Source organism: Mixophyes fleayi, chromosome 3 (genome assembly GCF_038048845.1).
Source record: "Mixophyes fleayi isolate aMixFle1 chromosome 3, aMixFle1.hap1, whole genome shotgun sequence".
In the NCBI taxonomy this organism is placed as follows: domain Eukaryota; kingdom Metazoa; phylum Chordata; class Amphibia; order Anura; family Limnodynastidae; genus Mixophyes; species Mixophyes fleayi.
Window position 1 is genome coordinate 71,357,955 of NC_134404.1, and position 12,500 is coordinate 71,370,454.

At 45.5% G+C, this 12,500-nt stretch overlaps 3 non-coding genes and 58 pseudogenes across 3 annotated transcripts; all 61 read left to right on the forward strand.

Moving 5' to 3' along the window:
* Positions 1-94, forward strand: part of LOC142145253 (5S ribosomal RNA) — a 119-nt pseudogene extending 25 nt beyond the window's left edge.
* Positions 95-175: 81 nt separating this feature from the next.
* LOC142145834 (5S ribosomal RNA) lies at positions 176-294 on the forward strand (annotated as a pseudogene).
* Positions 295-375: 81 nt separating this feature from the next.
* LOC142145693 (5S ribosomal RNA) lies at positions 376-494 on the forward strand (annotated as a pseudogene).
* Positions 495-574: 80 nt separating this feature from the next.
* LOC142145766 (5S ribosomal RNA) lies at positions 575-693 on the forward strand (annotated as a pseudogene).
* Positions 694-775: 82 nt separating this feature from the next.
* Positions 776-894, forward strand: LOC142147788 (5S ribosomal RNA; annotated as a pseudogene).
* Positions 895-974: 80 nt separating this feature from the next.
* LOC142145632 (5S ribosomal RNA) lies at positions 975-1,093 on the forward strand (annotated as a pseudogene).
* Positions 1,094-1,173: 80 nt separating this feature from the next.
* Positions 1,174-1,292, forward strand: LOC142145933 (5S ribosomal RNA; annotated as a pseudogene).
* An 80-nt stretch (positions 1,293-1,372) lies between these two features.
* On the forward strand, positions 1,373-1,491 carry LOC142145802 (5S ribosomal RNA). The gene has a single exon (XR_012689898.1). It is a non-coding gene; the product is annotated as a 5S ribosomal RNA (ribosomal RNA).
* Positions 1,492-1,572: 81 nt separating this feature from the next.
* LOC142145779 (5S ribosomal RNA) lies at positions 1,573-1,691 on the forward strand (annotated as a pseudogene).
* Positions 1,692-1,771: 80 nt separating this feature from the next.
* Positions 1,772-1,890, forward strand: LOC142146649 (5S ribosomal RNA; annotated as a pseudogene).
* Positions 1,891-1,971: 81 nt separating this feature from the next.
* LOC142147863 (5S ribosomal RNA) lies at positions 1,972-2,090 on the forward strand (annotated as a pseudogene).
* Positions 2,091-2,173: 83 nt separating this feature from the next.
* LOC142145820 (5S ribosomal RNA) lies at positions 2,174-2,292 on the forward strand (annotated as a pseudogene).
* An 80-nt stretch (positions 2,293-2,372) lies between these two features.
* On the forward strand, positions 2,373-2,491 carry LOC142146464 (5S ribosomal RNA; annotated as a pseudogene).
* An 81-nt stretch (positions 2,492-2,572) lies between these two features.
* LOC142145214 (5S ribosomal RNA) lies at positions 2,573-2,691 on the forward strand (annotated as a pseudogene).
* Positions 2,692-2,771: 80 nt separating this feature from the next.
* Positions 2,772-2,890, forward strand: LOC142145737 (5S ribosomal RNA; annotated as a pseudogene).
* Positions 2,891-2,971: 81 nt separating this feature from the next.
* Positions 2,972-3,090, forward strand: LOC142145350 (5S ribosomal RNA; annotated as a pseudogene).
* Positions 3,091-3,170: 80 nt separating this feature from the next.
* Positions 3,171-3,289, forward strand: LOC142145467 (5S ribosomal RNA; annotated as a pseudogene).
* Positions 3,290-3,372: 83 nt separating this feature from the next.
* LOC142147789 (5S ribosomal RNA) lies at positions 3,373-3,491 on the forward strand (annotated as a pseudogene).
* An 80-nt stretch (positions 3,492-3,571) lies between these two features.
* On the forward strand, positions 3,572-3,690 carry LOC142145633 (5S ribosomal RNA; annotated as a pseudogene).
* Positions 3,691-3,770: 80 nt separating this feature from the next.
* On the forward strand, positions 3,771-3,889 carry LOC142145239 (5S ribosomal RNA; annotated as a pseudogene).
* An 80-nt stretch (positions 3,890-3,969) lies between these two features.
* On the forward strand, positions 3,970-4,088 carry LOC142145410 (5S ribosomal RNA; annotated as a pseudogene).
* Positions 4,089-4,168: 80 nt separating this feature from the next.
* On the forward strand, positions 4,169-4,286 carry LOC142146615 (5S ribosomal RNA; annotated as a pseudogene).
* Positions 4,287-4,566: 280 nt separating this feature from the next.
* LOC142147860 (5S ribosomal RNA) lies at positions 4,567-4,685 on the forward strand (annotated as a pseudogene).
* Positions 4,686-4,763: 78 nt separating this feature from the next.
* LOC142146680 (5S ribosomal RNA) lies at positions 4,764-4,882 on the forward strand (annotated as a pseudogene).
* An 84-nt stretch (positions 4,883-4,966) lies between these two features.
* On the forward strand, positions 4,967-5,085 carry LOC142145759 (5S ribosomal RNA; annotated as a pseudogene).
* Positions 5,086-5,165: 80 nt separating this feature from the next.
* LOC142145658 (5S ribosomal RNA) lies at positions 5,166-5,284 on the forward strand (annotated as a pseudogene).
* An 80-nt stretch (positions 5,285-5,364) lies between these two features.
* Positions 5,365-5,483, forward strand: LOC142145335 (5S ribosomal RNA; annotated as a pseudogene).
* Positions 5,484-5,563: 80 nt separating this feature from the next.
* Positions 5,564-5,682, forward strand: LOC142146003 (5S ribosomal RNA; annotated as a pseudogene).
* An 80-nt stretch (positions 5,683-5,762) lies between these two features.
* LOC142145166 (5S ribosomal RNA) lies at positions 5,763-5,881 on the forward strand (annotated as a pseudogene).
* An 80-nt stretch (positions 5,882-5,961) lies between these two features.
* LOC142145262 (5S ribosomal RNA) lies at positions 5,962-6,080 on the forward strand (annotated as a pseudogene).
* Positions 6,081-6,163: 83 nt separating this feature from the next.
* LOC142145821 (5S ribosomal RNA) lies at positions 6,164-6,282 on the forward strand (annotated as a pseudogene).
* Positions 6,283-6,362: 80 nt separating this feature from the next.
* LOC142146654 (5S ribosomal RNA) lies at positions 6,363-6,481 on the forward strand (annotated as a pseudogene).
* An 81-nt stretch (positions 6,482-6,562) lies between these two features.
* Positions 6,563-6,681, forward strand: LOC142145254 (5S ribosomal RNA; annotated as a pseudogene).
* Positions 6,682-6,762: 81 nt separating this feature from the next.
* On the forward strand, positions 6,763-6,881 carry LOC142145835 (5S ribosomal RNA; annotated as a pseudogene).
* Positions 6,882-6,962: 81 nt separating this feature from the next.
* Positions 6,963-7,081, forward strand: LOC142145694 (5S ribosomal RNA; annotated as a pseudogene).
* An 80-nt stretch (positions 7,082-7,161) lies between these two features.
* LOC142145468 (5S ribosomal RNA) lies at positions 7,162-7,280 on the forward strand (annotated as a pseudogene).
* Positions 7,281-7,363: 83 nt separating this feature from the next.
* LOC142145097 (5S ribosomal RNA) lies at positions 7,364-7,482 on the forward strand (annotated as a pseudogene).
* An 80-nt stretch (positions 7,483-7,562) lies between these two features.
* On the forward strand, positions 7,563-7,681 carry LOC142145634 (5S ribosomal RNA; annotated as a pseudogene).
* Positions 7,682-7,761: 80 nt separating this feature from the next.
* LOC142145935 (5S ribosomal RNA) lies at positions 7,762-7,880 on the forward strand (annotated as a pseudogene).
* An 80-nt stretch (positions 7,881-7,960) lies between these two features.
* Positions 7,961-8,079, forward strand: LOC142147883 (5S ribosomal RNA). The gene has a single exon (XR_012690833.1). It is a non-coding gene; the product is annotated as a 5S ribosomal RNA (ribosomal RNA).
* An 81-nt stretch (positions 8,080-8,160) lies between these two features.
* Positions 8,161-8,279, forward strand: LOC142145780 (5S ribosomal RNA; annotated as a pseudogene).
* Positions 8,280-8,359: 80 nt separating this feature from the next.
* Positions 8,360-8,478, forward strand: LOC142146650 (5S ribosomal RNA; annotated as a pseudogene).
* Positions 8,479-8,559: 81 nt separating this feature from the next.
* LOC142147866 (5S ribosomal RNA) lies at positions 8,560-8,678 on the forward strand (annotated as a pseudogene).
* Positions 8,679-8,761: 83 nt separating this feature from the next.
* LOC142145822 (5S ribosomal RNA) lies at positions 8,762-8,880 on the forward strand (annotated as a pseudogene).
* Positions 8,881-8,960: 80 nt separating this feature from the next.
* On the forward strand, positions 8,961-9,079 carry LOC142146465 (5S ribosomal RNA; annotated as a pseudogene).
* Positions 9,080-9,160: 81 nt separating this feature from the next.
* On the forward strand, positions 9,161-9,279 carry LOC142145215 (5S ribosomal RNA; annotated as a pseudogene).
* Positions 9,280-9,359: 80 nt separating this feature from the next.
* Positions 9,360-9,478, forward strand: LOC142145738 (5S ribosomal RNA; annotated as a pseudogene).
* Positions 9,479-9,559: 81 nt separating this feature from the next.
* Positions 9,560-9,678, forward strand: LOC142145351 (5S ribosomal RNA; annotated as a pseudogene).
* Positions 9,679-9,758: 80 nt separating this feature from the next.
* Positions 9,759-9,877, forward strand: LOC142145469 (5S ribosomal RNA; annotated as a pseudogene).
* An 83-nt stretch (positions 9,878-9,960) lies between these two features.
* LOC142147791 (5S ribosomal RNA) lies at positions 9,961-10,079 on the forward strand (annotated as a pseudogene).
* An 80-nt stretch (positions 10,080-10,159) lies between these two features.
* Positions 10,160-10,278, forward strand: LOC142146320 (5S ribosomal RNA; annotated as a pseudogene).
* Positions 10,279-10,358: 80 nt separating this feature from the next.
* Positions 10,359-10,477, forward strand: LOC142145241 (5S ribosomal RNA; annotated as a pseudogene).
* Positions 10,478-10,557: 80 nt separating this feature from the next.
* Positions 10,558-10,676, forward strand: LOC142145411 (5S ribosomal RNA; annotated as a pseudogene).
* An 80-nt stretch (positions 10,677-10,756) lies between these two features.
* On the forward strand, positions 10,757-10,874 carry LOC142146616 (5S ribosomal RNA; annotated as a pseudogene).
* A 280-nt stretch (positions 10,875-11,154) lies between these two features.
* LOC142147861 (5S ribosomal RNA) lies at positions 11,155-11,273 on the forward strand (annotated as a pseudogene).
* A 79-nt stretch (positions 11,274-11,352) lies between these two features.
* Positions 11,353-11,471, forward strand: LOC142146496 (5S ribosomal RNA; annotated as a pseudogene).
* Positions 11,472-11,555: 84 nt separating this feature from the next.
* LOC142145760 (5S ribosomal RNA) lies at positions 11,556-11,674 on the forward strand (annotated as a pseudogene).
* Positions 11,675-11,754: 80 nt separating this feature from the next.
* On the forward strand, positions 11,755-11,873 carry LOC142145659 (5S ribosomal RNA; annotated as a pseudogene).
* An 80-nt stretch (positions 11,874-11,953) lies between these two features.
* LOC142145336 (5S ribosomal RNA) lies at positions 11,954-12,072 on the forward strand (annotated as a pseudogene).
* Positions 12,073-12,152: 80 nt separating this feature from the next.
* LOC142146004 (5S ribosomal RNA) lies at positions 12,153-12,271 on the forward strand (annotated as a pseudogene).
* Positions 12,272-12,351: 80 nt separating this feature from the next.
* LOC142146572 (5S ribosomal RNA) lies at positions 12,352-12,470 on the forward strand. The gene has a single exon (XR_012689987.1). It is a non-coding gene; the product is annotated as a 5S ribosomal RNA (ribosomal RNA).
* Positions 12,471-12,500: the final 30 nt, after the last annotated feature.

Here is a 12,500-nt window from a genome sequence, read left to right on the forward strand (position 1 = left end):
AGCCTAATCTCATCTGATCTTAGAAGCTAAGCAGGGCAGGGCCTGGTTAGTATTAGGATGGGAGACCACCTGGGAATACCAGGTGCCATAGGCTTTTTTTTTTTCTCTCTTGTTCTGGCTTCCTTCAATGCTGGTTTTGAGATATATAAGAGATGTAGATCATTGGAAAACCAATAGCTACAAGCACAACACCCTGAACAAGCCCAATCTCATCTGATCTTGGAAGCTAAGCAGGGCTGGGCCTGGTTAGTACTTGGATGGGAGACCACCTGGGAATAACAGGTGCTGTAGGCCTTTTTTGTTTCTCTCTTTTTCCGGCTTCCTTCAATGCTGGTTTTCAGATGTATAAGAGATGTAGGTCATTAGGAAACCATAACCTACAGCTACACCACCCTGAACAAGTCTAATCTCGTCTGATCTTGGAAGCTAAGCAGAGCCGGGCCTGGTTAGTACTTGGATGGGAGACCACCTGGGAATACCATGTGCTGTAGGCCTTTTCTTTTCTCTCTTGTTCCGGCTTCCTTCAATGCTGGTTTTAAGATGTATAAGAGATGTAGTTTATTAGGAAACCAATACCTGCAGCCACACCACCCTGAACAAAGCTAATCTCGTCTGATTTTGGAAGCTAAGCAGGGCCGGGCCTGGTTAGTACTTGGATTGGAGACCACCTGGGAATACCAGGTGCTGTAGGCCTTTTTTTTTTCTCTCTTGTTCCGGCTTCCTTCAATGCTGGTTTTGAGATGTATAAGAGATGTAGGTCATTAAAATAAACGATACCTACAGCCACACCACCCTGAACAAGCCCAATCTTATCTGATCTTGGAAGCTAAGCAGGTTCGGGCCTGGTTAGTACTTGAATGGGAGACCACCTGGGAATACCAGGTGCTGTAGGCCTTTTTTTTTCACTTTTGTTCTGGCTTCCTTCAATGCTGGTTTTGAGATGTATAAGAGATGTAGGTCAGTAGGAAGCCAATACCTACAGCCACACCACCCTGAACAAGCCTAATCTCATCTGATCTTGGAAGCTAAGCAGGGCCAGGCCTGGTTAATACTTGGATGGGAGAACACCTGGGAATACCAGGTGCTGTAGGCCTTTTTTTTCCTCTCTTGTTCCGGCTTCCTTCAATGCTGGTTTTGAGATGTATAAGAGATATAGGTCATTAGGAAACCAATACCTACAGCCACACCACCCTAAACAAGCCGAATCTTGTCTGATCTTGGAAGCTAAGCAGGGCTGGGCCTCGTTAGTACTTGGATGGGAGACCACCTGGGAATACCAGGTGCTGTAGGCCTTTTTTTTTCTCTCTTGTTCCGGCTTCCTTCAATGATGGTTTTGAGATGTATAAGAGATGTAGGTCATTAGGAAACCAATACCTACAGCCACACCACCCTGAAGAAGCCTAATCTCGTCTGATCTTGGAAGCTAAGCAGGGCCGGGCCTGGTTAGTACTTGGATGGGAGACCACCTGGGAATACCAGGTGCTGTAGGCCTTTTTTTTTTCTCTCTTGTTCCGGCTTCCTTCAATGCTGGTTTTGAGATGTATAAGAGATGTAGGTCATTAGGAAACCAATACCTACAGCCACACCACCCTGAACAAGCACAATCTCGTCTGATCTTGGAAGCTAAGCACGGCTGGGCCTGGTTAATACTTGGATGGGAGAACACCTGGGAATACCAGGTGCTGTAGGCCTTTTTTTTTCTCTCTTGTTCCGGCTTCCTTCAATGCTGGTTTTGAGATGTATAATGGATGTAGGTCATTAGAAAACCATTACCTTCAGCCACACCACCGTGAACAAACCTAATCTTGTCTGATCTTGGAAGCTAAGCAGCGCCAGGCCTAGTTAGTAATTGGATGGGAGACCACCTGGGAATACTAGGTGCTGTAGGCCTTTTTTTTTTCTCTCTTGTTCTGGCTTCCTTTAAAGCTGGTTTTGAGATGTATAAGAGATGTAGGTCATTAGAAAACAAATACCTACAGCCACATCACCCTGAACAAGCCTAATCTCATCTGATCTTAGAAGCTAAGCAGGGCAGGGCCTGGTTAGTATTTGGATGGGAGACCACCTGGGCATACCAGGTGCTGTAGGCCTTTTTTTTTTATTTCTCTTGTTTCGGCGTCCTTCAATGCTGGTTTTGAGATGTATTAGAGATGTAGGTCATTAGGAAATCAATATCTACAGCCACTCCACCCTGAACAAGCACAATCTCGTCTGATCTTGGAAGCTAAGCAGGGCTGGGCCTGGTTAATACTTGGATGGGAGAACACCTGGGAATACCAGGTGCTGTAGGCCTTTTTTTTTCTCTCTTGTGCCGGCTTCCTTCAATGCTGGTTTTGAGATGTATAATGGATGTAGGTCATTAGAAAACCAATACCTACAGCCACACCACCGTGAACAAACCTAATCTTGTCTGATCTTGGAAGCTAAGCAGCGCCAGGCCTAGTTAGTAATTGGATGGGAGACCACCTGGGAATACTAGGTGCTGTAGGCCTTTTTTTTTTCTCTCTTGTTCTGGCTTCCTTTAAAGCTGGTTTTGAGATGTATAAGAGATGTAGGTCATTAGAAAACAAATACCTACTGCCACATCACCCTGAACAAGCCTAATCTCATCTGATCTTAGAAGCTAAGCAGAGCAGGGCCTGGTTAGTATTAGGATGGGAGACCACCTGGGAATACCAGGTGCTGTAGGCTTTTTTTTTTCTCTCTTGTTCTGGCTTCCTTCAATGCTGGTTTTGAGATATATAAGAGATGTAGATCATTGGAAAACCAATAGCTACAAGCACAACACCTTGAACAAGCCCAATCTCATCTGATCTTGGAAGCTAAGCAGGGCTGGGCCTGTTTAGTACTTGGATGGGAGACCACCTGGGAATAACAGGTGCTGTAGGCCTTTTTTGTTTCTCTCTTGTTCCGGCTTCCTTCAATGCTGGTTTTCAGATGTATAAGAGATGTAGGTCATTAGGAAACCATAACCTACAGCTACACCACCCTGAACAAGCCTAATCTCGTCTGATCTTGGAAGCTAAGCAGAGCCGGGCCTGGTTAGTACTTGGATGGGAGACCACCTGGGAATACCATGTGCTGTAGGCCTTTTCTTTTCTCTCTTGTTCCGGCTTCCTTCAATGCTGGTTTTAAGATGTATAAGAGATGTAGTTTATTAGGAAACCAATACCTGCAGCCACACCACCCTGAACAAGCCTAATCTCGTCTGATTTTGGAAGCTAAGCAGGGCCGGGCCTGGTTAGTACTTGGATTGGAGACCACCTGGGAATACCAGGTGCTGTAGGCCTTTTTTTTTTTCTCTCTTGTTCCGGCTTCCTTCAATGCTGGTTTTGAGATGTATAAGAGATGTAGGTCATTAAAATAAACGATACCTACAGCCACACCACCCTGAACAAGCCCAATCTTATCTGATCTTGGAAGCTAAGCAGGTTCGGGCCTGGTTAGTACTTGAATGGGAGACCACCTGGGAATACCAGGTGCTGTAGGCCTTTTTTTTTCACTTTTGTTCTGGCTTCCTTCAATGCTGGTTTTGAGATGTATAAGAGATGTAGGTCAGTAGGAAGCCAATACCTACAGCCACACCACCCTGAACAAGCCTAATCTCATCTGATCTTGGAAGCTAAGCAGGGCCAGGCCTGGTTAATACTTGGATGGGAGAACACCTGGGAATACCAGGTGCTGTAGGCCTTTTTTTTCCTCTCTTGTTCCGGCTTCCTTCAATGCTGGTTTTGAGATGTATAAGAGATATAGGTCATTAAGAAACCAATACCTACAGCCACACCACCCTAAACAAGCCGAATCTTGTCTGATCTTGGAAGCTAAGCAGGGCTGGGCCTGGTTAGTACTTGGATGGGAGACCACCTGGGAATACCAGGTGCTGTAGGCCTTTTTTTTTCTCTCTTGTTCCGGCTTCCTTCAATGCTGGTTTTGAGATGTATAAGAGATGTAGGTCATTAGGAAACCAATACCTACAGCCACACCACCCTGAACAAGCCTAATCTCGTCTGATCTTGGAAGTTAAGCAGGGCCGGGCCTGGTTAGTACTTTGATAAGAGGCCACCTGGGAATACCAGGTGCTGTAGGCCTTTTTTTTTCTCTCTTGTTCCGGCTTCCTTCAATGCTGGTTTTGAGATGTATAAGAGATGTAGGTCATTAGGAAACCAATACATACAACCACACCACCCTGAACAAGCCCAATCTCATCTGATCTTGGACGCTAAGCAGGGCCAGGCCTGGTTAGTACTTGAATGGCAGACCACCTGGAATACCAGGTGCTGTAGGCCTTTTTTTTTTCTCTCTTGTTCTGGCTTCCTTCAATGCTGGTGTTGAGATGTATAAGAGATGTAGGTCAATAGGAAACCAATACCTACAGCCACTCCACCTTGAACAAGCACAATGTCGTCTGATCTTGAAAGATAAGCCGCGCCAGGCCTAGTTAGTACATGGATGGGAGACCACCTGGGAATACCAGGTGCTGTAGGCCTTTTTTTTTCTCTTTTGATCCGGCTTCCTTCAATGCTGGTTTTGAGATGTATAAGTGATGTAGGTCATTAGTAAAACAAAACCTACAGCCACAACACCCTGAACAAGCCCAATCTCGTCTGATCTTGGAAGCTAAGCAGGGACGGGCCTGGTTAGTACTTGGATGGGAGACCACCTGGGAATACCTGGTACTGTAGGCCTTTTTTTTCTCTCTTGTTCCGGCTTCCTTCAATGCTGGTTTTGAGATTATAAGAGATGTAGGTCAATACAAAACCAATACCTACAGCTACACATCTCTGAACAAGCCCAATCTTGTTTGATCTTGGAAGCTAAGCAGGGCCAGACCTGGTTAGTACTTTGATGGGAGACCACCTGGGAATACCAGGTGCTCTAGACCTTTTTTTTTTTCTCTCTCTTGTTCCGGCTTCCTTTAATGCTGGTTTCGAGATGTATAAGAGATGTAGCTCATTAAGAAAACAATATCTACAGCCACTCCAACCTGAACAAGCAGAATCTCATCTGATCTTGGAAGCTAAGCAGGACTGGGCCTGGTTAGTACTTGGATGGGAGACCACCTGAGAATACCAGGTGCTGTAGGCTTTTTTTTTTCTCTCTTGCTCCGGCTTCCTTCAATGCTGGTTTTGAGATGTATAAGAGATGTAGGTCATCAGAATACCAATATCTACAGCCACACCACCCTGAGCAAGCCCAATCTCATCTTATCTTGGAAGCTAAGCAGGGCCAGGCCTGGTTAGTACTTAGATGGGAGACCACCTGGGAATACCAGGTGCTGTAGGCTTTTTTTTTTCTCTCTTGTTCCGGCTTCCTTCAATGCTGGTTTTGAGATGTATAAGAGATGTAGGTCATTATGAAACCAATATCTACAGCCACTCTACCCTGAACAAGCACAATCTCGTCTGATCTTGGAAACTAAGCAGGGACGGGCCTGGTTAGTACTTGGATGGGAGACCACCTGGGAATACCAGGTGCTGTAGGCCTTTTTTTTTTCTCATTTGTTCCGGCTTCCTTAATGCTGGTTTTGAGATGTATAAGAGATGTAGGTCATTAGGCAACCAAAACCTACAGCCACACTACTTTGAACAAGCCCAATCTCATCTGATCTTGGAAGCTAAGCAGGGCCGGGCCTGGTTAGTACTTGGATAAGAGGCCACCTGTGAATACCAGGTGCTGTAGGCCTTTTTTTTTCTCTCTTGTTCGGGCTTCCTTCAATGCTGGTTTTGAGATGTATTAGAGATGTAGGTCATTAGGAAATCAATATTTACAGCCACTCCACCCTGAACAAGCACAATCTCGTCTGATCTTGGAAGCTAAGCAGGGACGGGCCTGGTTAGTACTTGGATGGGAGACCACCTGGGAATACCAGGTGCTGTAGGCCTTTTTTTTTTCTCATTTGTTCCGGCTTCCTTAATGCTGGTTTTGAGATGTATAAGAGATGTAGGTCATTAGGCAACCAAAACCTACAGCCACACTACTTTGAACAAGCCCAATCTCATCTGATCTTGGAAGCTAAGCAGGGCAGGGCCTGGTTAGTATTTGGATGGGAGACCACCTGGGCATACCAGGTGCTGTAGGCCTTTTTTTTTTATCTCTCTTGTTTCGGCGTCCTTCAATGCTGGTTTTGAGATGTATTAGAGATGTAGGTCATTAGGAAATCAATATCTACAGCCACTCCACCCTGAACAAGCACAATCTCGTCTGATCTTGGAAGCTAAGCAGGGCTGGGCCTGGTTAATACTTGGATGGGAGAACACCTGGGAATACCAGGTGCTGTAGGCCTTTTTTTTTCTCTCTTGTTCCGGCTTCCTTCAATGCTGGTTTTGAGATGTATAATGGATGTAGGTCATTAGAAAACCAATACCTACAGCCACACCACCGTGAACAAACCTAATCTTCTTTGATCTTGGAAGCTAAGCAGCGCCAGGCCTAGTTAGTAATTGGATGGGAGACCACCTGGGAATACTAGGTGCTGTAGGCCTTTTTTTTTTCTCTCTTGTTCTGGCTTCCTTTAAAGCTGGTTTTGAGATGTATAAGAGATGTAGGTCATTAGAAAACAAATACCTACAGCCACATCACCCTGAACAAGCCTAATCTCATCTGATCTTAGAAGCTAAGCAGGGCAGGGCCTGGTTAGTATTAGGATGGGAGACCACCTGGGAATACCAGGTGCCATAGGCTTTTTTTTTTTCTCTCTTGTTCTGGCTTCCTTCAATGCTGGTTTTGAGATATATAAGAGATGTAGATCATTGGAAAACCAATAGCTACAAGCACAACACCCTGAACAAGCCCAATCTCATCTGATCTTGGAAGCTAAGCAGGGCTGGGCCTGGTTAGTACTTGGATGGGAGACCACCTGGGAATAACAGGTGCTGTAGGCCTTTTTTGTTTCTCTCTTGTTCCGGCTTCCTTCAATGCTGGTTTTCAGATGTATAAGAGATGTAGGTCATTAGGAAACCATAACCTACAGCTACACCACCCTGAACAAGTCTAATCTCGTCTGATCTTGGAAGCTAAGCAGAGCCGGGCCTGGTTAGTACTTGGATGGGAGACCACCTGGGAATACCATGTGCTGTAGGCCTTTTCTTTTCTCTCTTGTTCCGGCTTCCTTCAATGCTGGTTTTAAGATGTATAAGAGATGTAGTTTATTAGGAAACCAATACCTGCAGCCACACCACCCTGAACAAGCCTAATCTCGTCTGATTTTGGAAGCTAAGCAGGGCCGGGCCTGGTTAGTACTTGGATTGGAGACCACCTGGGAATACCAGGTGCTGTAGGCCTTTTTTTTTTTCTCTCTTGTTCCGGCTTCCTTCAATGCTGGTTTTGAGATGTATAAGAGATGTAGGTCATTAAAATAAACGATACCTACAGCCACACCACCCTGAACCAGCCCAATCTTATCTGATCTTGGAAGCTAAGCAGGTTCGGGCCTGGTTAGTACTTGAATGGGAGACCACCTGGGAATACCAGGTGCTGTAGGCCTTTTTTTTTCACTTTTGTTCTGGCTTCCTTCAATGCTGGTTTTGAGATGTATAAGAGATGTAGGTCAGTAGGAAGCCAATACCTACAGCCACACCACCCTGAACAAGCCTAATCTCATCTGATCTTGGAAGCTAAGCAGGGCCAGGCCTGGTTAATACTTGGATGGGAGAACACCTGGGAATACCAGGTGCTGTAGGCCTTTTTTTTCCTCTCTTGTTCCGGCTTCCTTCAATGCTGGTTTTGAGATGTATAAGAGATATAGGTCATTAGGAAACCAATACCTACAGCCACACCACCCTAAACAAGCCGAATCTTGTCTGATCTTGGAAGCTAAGCAGGGCTGGGCCTCGTTAGTACTTGGATGGGAGACCACCTGGGAATACCAGGTGCTGTAGGCCTTTTTTTTTCTCTCTTGTTCCGGCTTCCTTCAATGATGGTTTTGAGATGTATAAGAGATGTAGGTCATTAGGAAACCAATACCTACAGCCACACCACCCTGAACAAGCCTAATCTCATCTGATCTTGGAAGCTAAGCAGGGCCGGGCCTGGTTAGTACTTGGATGGGAGACCACCTGGGAATACCAGGTGCTGTAGGCCTTTTTTTTTTCTCTCTTGTTCCGGCTTCCTTCAATGCTGGTTTTGAGATGTATAAGAGATGTAGGTCATTAGGAAACCAATACCTACAGCCACACCACCCTGAACAAGCACAATCTCGTCTGATCTTGGAAGCTAAGCACGGCTGGGCCTGGTTAATACTTGGATGGGAGAACACCTGGGAATACCAGGTGCTGTAGGCCTTTTTTTTTCTCTCTTGTTCCGGCTTCCTTCAATGCTGGTTTTGAGATGTATAATGGATGTAGGTCATTAGAAAACCATTACCTTCAGCCACACCACCGTGAACAAACCTAATCTTGTCTGATCTTGGAAGCTAAGCAGCGCCAGGCCTAGTTAGTAATTGGATGGGAGACCACCTGGGAATACTAGGTGCTGTAGGCCTTTTTTTTTTCTCTCTTGTTCTGGCTTCCTTTAAAGCTGGTTTTGAGATGTATAAGAGATGTAGGTCATTAGAAAACAAATACCTACAGCCACATCACCCTGAACAAGCCTAATCTCATCTGATCTTAGAAGCTAAGCAGGGCAGGGCCTGGTTAGTATTTGGATGGGAGACCACCTGGGCATACCAGGTGCTGTAGGCCTTTTTTTTTTATCTCTCTTGTTTCGGCGTCCTTCAATGCTGGTTTTGAGATGTATTAGAGATGTAGGTCATTAGGAAATCAATATCTACAGCCACTCCACCCTGAACAAGCACAATCTCGTCTGATCTTGGAAGCTAAGCAGGGCTGGGCCTGGTTAATACTTGGATGGGAGAACACCTGGGAATACCAGGTGCTGTAGGCCTTTTTTTTTCTCTCTTGTGCCGGCTTCCTTCAATGCTGGTTTTGAGATGTATAATGGATGTAGGTCATTAGAAAACCAATACCTACAGCCACACCACCGTGAACAAACCTAATCTTGTCTGATCTTGGAAGCTAAGCAGCGCCAGGCCTAGTTAGTAATTGGATGGGAGACCACCTGGGAATACTAGGTGCTGTAGGCCTTTTTTTTTTCTCTCTTGTTCTGGCTTCCTTTAAAGCTGGTTTTGAGATGTATAAGAGATGTAGGTCATTAGAAAACAAATACCTACTGCCACATCACCCTGAACAAGCCTAATCTCATCTGATCTTAGAAGCTAAGCAGAGCAGGGCCTGGTTAGTATTAGGATGGGAGACCACCTGGGAATACCAGGTGCTGTAGGCTTTTTTTTTTCTCTCTTGTTCTGGCTTCCTTCAATGCTGGTTTTGAGATATATAAGAGATGTAGATCATTGGAAAACCAATAGCTACAAGCACAACACCTTGAACAAGCCCAATCTCATCTGATCTTGGAAGCTAAGCAGGGCTGGGCCTGTTTAGTACTTGGATGGGAGACCACCTGGGAATAACAGGTGCTGTAGGCCTTTTTTGTTTCTCTCTTGTTCCGGCTTCCTTCAATGCTGGTTTTCAGATGTATAAGAGATGTAGGTCATTAGGAAACCATAACCTACAGCTACACCACCCTGAACAAGCCTAATCTCGTCTGATCTTGGAAGCTAAGCAGAGCCGGGCCTGGTTAGTACTTGGATGGGAGACCACCTGGGAATACCATGTGCTGTAGGCCTTTTCTTTTCTCTCTTGTTCCGGCTTCCTTCAATGCTGGTTTTAAGATGTATAAGAGATGTAGTTTATTAGGAAACCAATACCTGCAGCCACACCACCCTGAACAAGCCTAATCTCGTCTGATTTTGGAAGCTAAGCAGGGCCGGGCCTGGTTAGTACTTGGATTGGAGACCACCTGGGAATACCAGGTGCTGTAGGCCTTTTTTTTTTTCTCTCTTGTTCCGGCTTCCTTCAATGCTGGTTTTGAGATGTATAAGAGATGTAGGTCATTAAAATAAACGATACCTACAGCCACACCACCCTGAACAAGCCCAATCTTATCTGATCTTGGAAGCTAAGCAGGTTCGGGCCTGGTTAGTACTTGAATGGGAGACCACCTGGGAATACCAGGTGCTGTAGGCCTTTTTTTTTCACTTTTGTTCTGGCTTCCTTCAATGCTGGTTTTGAGATGTATAAGAGATGTAGGTCAGTAGGAAGCCAATACCTACAGCCACACCACCCTGAACAAGCCTAATCTCATCTGATCTTGGAAGCTAAGCAGGGCCAGGCCTGGTTAATACTTGGATCGGAGAACACCTGGGAATACCAGGTGCTGTAGGCCTTTTTTTTCCTCTCTTGTTCCGGCTTCCTTCAATGCTGGTTTTGAGATGTATAAGAGATATAGGTCATTAAGAAACCAATACCTACAGCCACACCACCCTAAACAAGCCGAATCTTGTCTGATCTTGGAAGCTAAGCAGGGCTGGGCCTGGTTAGTACTTGGATGGGAGACCACCTGGGAATACCAGGTGCTGTAGGCCTTTTTTTTTCTCTCTTGTTCCGGCTTCCTTCAATGCTGGTTTTGAGATGTATAAGAGATGTAGGTCATTAGGAAACCAATACCTACAGCCACACCACCCTGAACAAGCCTAATCTCGTCTGATCTTGGAAGTTAAGCAGGGCCGGGCCTGGTTAGTACTTTGATAAGAGGCCACCTGGGAATACCAGGTGCTGTAGGCCTTTTTTTTTCTCTCTTGTTCCGGCTTCCTTCAATGCTGGTTTTGAGATGTATAAGAGATGTAGGTCATTAGGAAACCAATACATACAACCACACCACCCTGAACAAGCCCAATCTCATCTGATCTTGGACGCTAAGCAGGGCCAGGCCTGGTTAGTACTTGAATGGCAGACCACCTGGAATACCAGGTGCTGTAGGCCTTTTTTTTTTCTCTCTTGTTCTGGCTTCCTTCAATGCTGGTGTTGAGATGTATAAGAGATGTAGGTCAATAGGAAACCAATACCTACAGCCACTCCACCTTGAACAAGCACAATGTCGTCTGATCTTGAAAGATAAGCCGCGCCAGGCCTAGTTAGTACATGGATGGGAGACCACCTGGGAATACCAGGTGCTGTAGGCCTTTTTTTTTCTCTTTTGATCCGGCTTCCTTCAATGCTGGTTTTGAGATGTATAAGTGATGTAGGTCATTAGTAAAACAAAACCTACAGCCACAACACCCTGAACAAGCCCAATCTCGTCTGATCTTGGAAGCTAAGCAGGGACGGGCCTGGTTAGTACTTGGATGGGAGACCACCTGGGAATACCTGGTACTGTAGGCCTTTTTTTTTCTCTCTTGTTCCGGCTTCCTTCAATGCTGGTTTTGAGATTATAAGAGATGTAGGTCAATACAAAACCAATACCTACAGCTACACATCTCTGAACAAGCCCAATCTTGTTTGATCTTGGAAGCTAAGCAGGGCCAGACCTGGTTAGTACTTTGATGGGAGACCACCTGGGAATACCAGGTGCTCTAGGCCTTTTTTTTTTTCTCTCTCTTGTTCCGGCTTCCTTTAATGCTGGTTTCGAGATGTATAAGAGATGTAGCTCATTAAGAAAACAATATCTACAGCCACTCCAACCTGAACAAGCAGAATCTCATCTGATCTTGGAAGCTAAGCAGGACTGGGCCTGGTTAGTACTTGGATGGGAGACCACCTGAGAATACCAGGTGCTGTAGGCTTTTTTTTTTCTCTCTTGCTCCGGCTTCCTTCAATGCTGGTTTTGAGATGTATAAGAGATGTAGGTCATCAGAATACCAATATCTACAGCCACACCACCCTGAGCAAGCCCAATCTCATCTTATCTTGGAAGCTAAGCAGGGCCAGGCCTGGTTAGTACTTAGATGGGAGACCACCTGGGAATACCAGGTGCTGTAGGCTTTTTTTTTTCTCTCTTGTTCCGGCTTCCTTCAATGCTGGTTTTGAGATGTATAAGAGATGTAGGTCATTATGAAACCAATATCTACAGCCACTCTACCCTGAACAAGCACAATCTCGTCTGATCTTGGAAACTAAGCAGGGACGGGCCTGGTTAGTACTTGGATGGGAGACCACCTGGGAATACCAGGTGCTGTAGGCCTTTTTTTTTTCTCATTTGTTCCGGCTTCCTTAATGCTGGTTTTGAGATGTATAAGAGATGTAGGTCATTAGGCAACCAAAACCTACAGCCACACTACTTTGAACAAGCCCAATCTCATCTGATCTTGGAAGCTAAGCAGGGCCGGGCCTGGTTAGTACTTGGATAAGAGGCCACCTGTGAATACCAGGTGCTGTAGGCCTTTTTTTTTCTCTCTTGTTCGGGCTTCCTTCAATGCTGGTTTTGAGATGTATAAGAGATGTAGGTCATTAGGAAACCAATACCTACAGTCACACCACCCTGAGCAAGCCCAATCTCGTCTGATCTTGGAAACTAAGCAGGGCTGGGCCTGGTTAGTACTTAGATGGGAGACCACCTGGGAATACCAGGTGCTGTAGGCTTTTTTTTTTCTCTCTTGTTCCGGCTTCCTT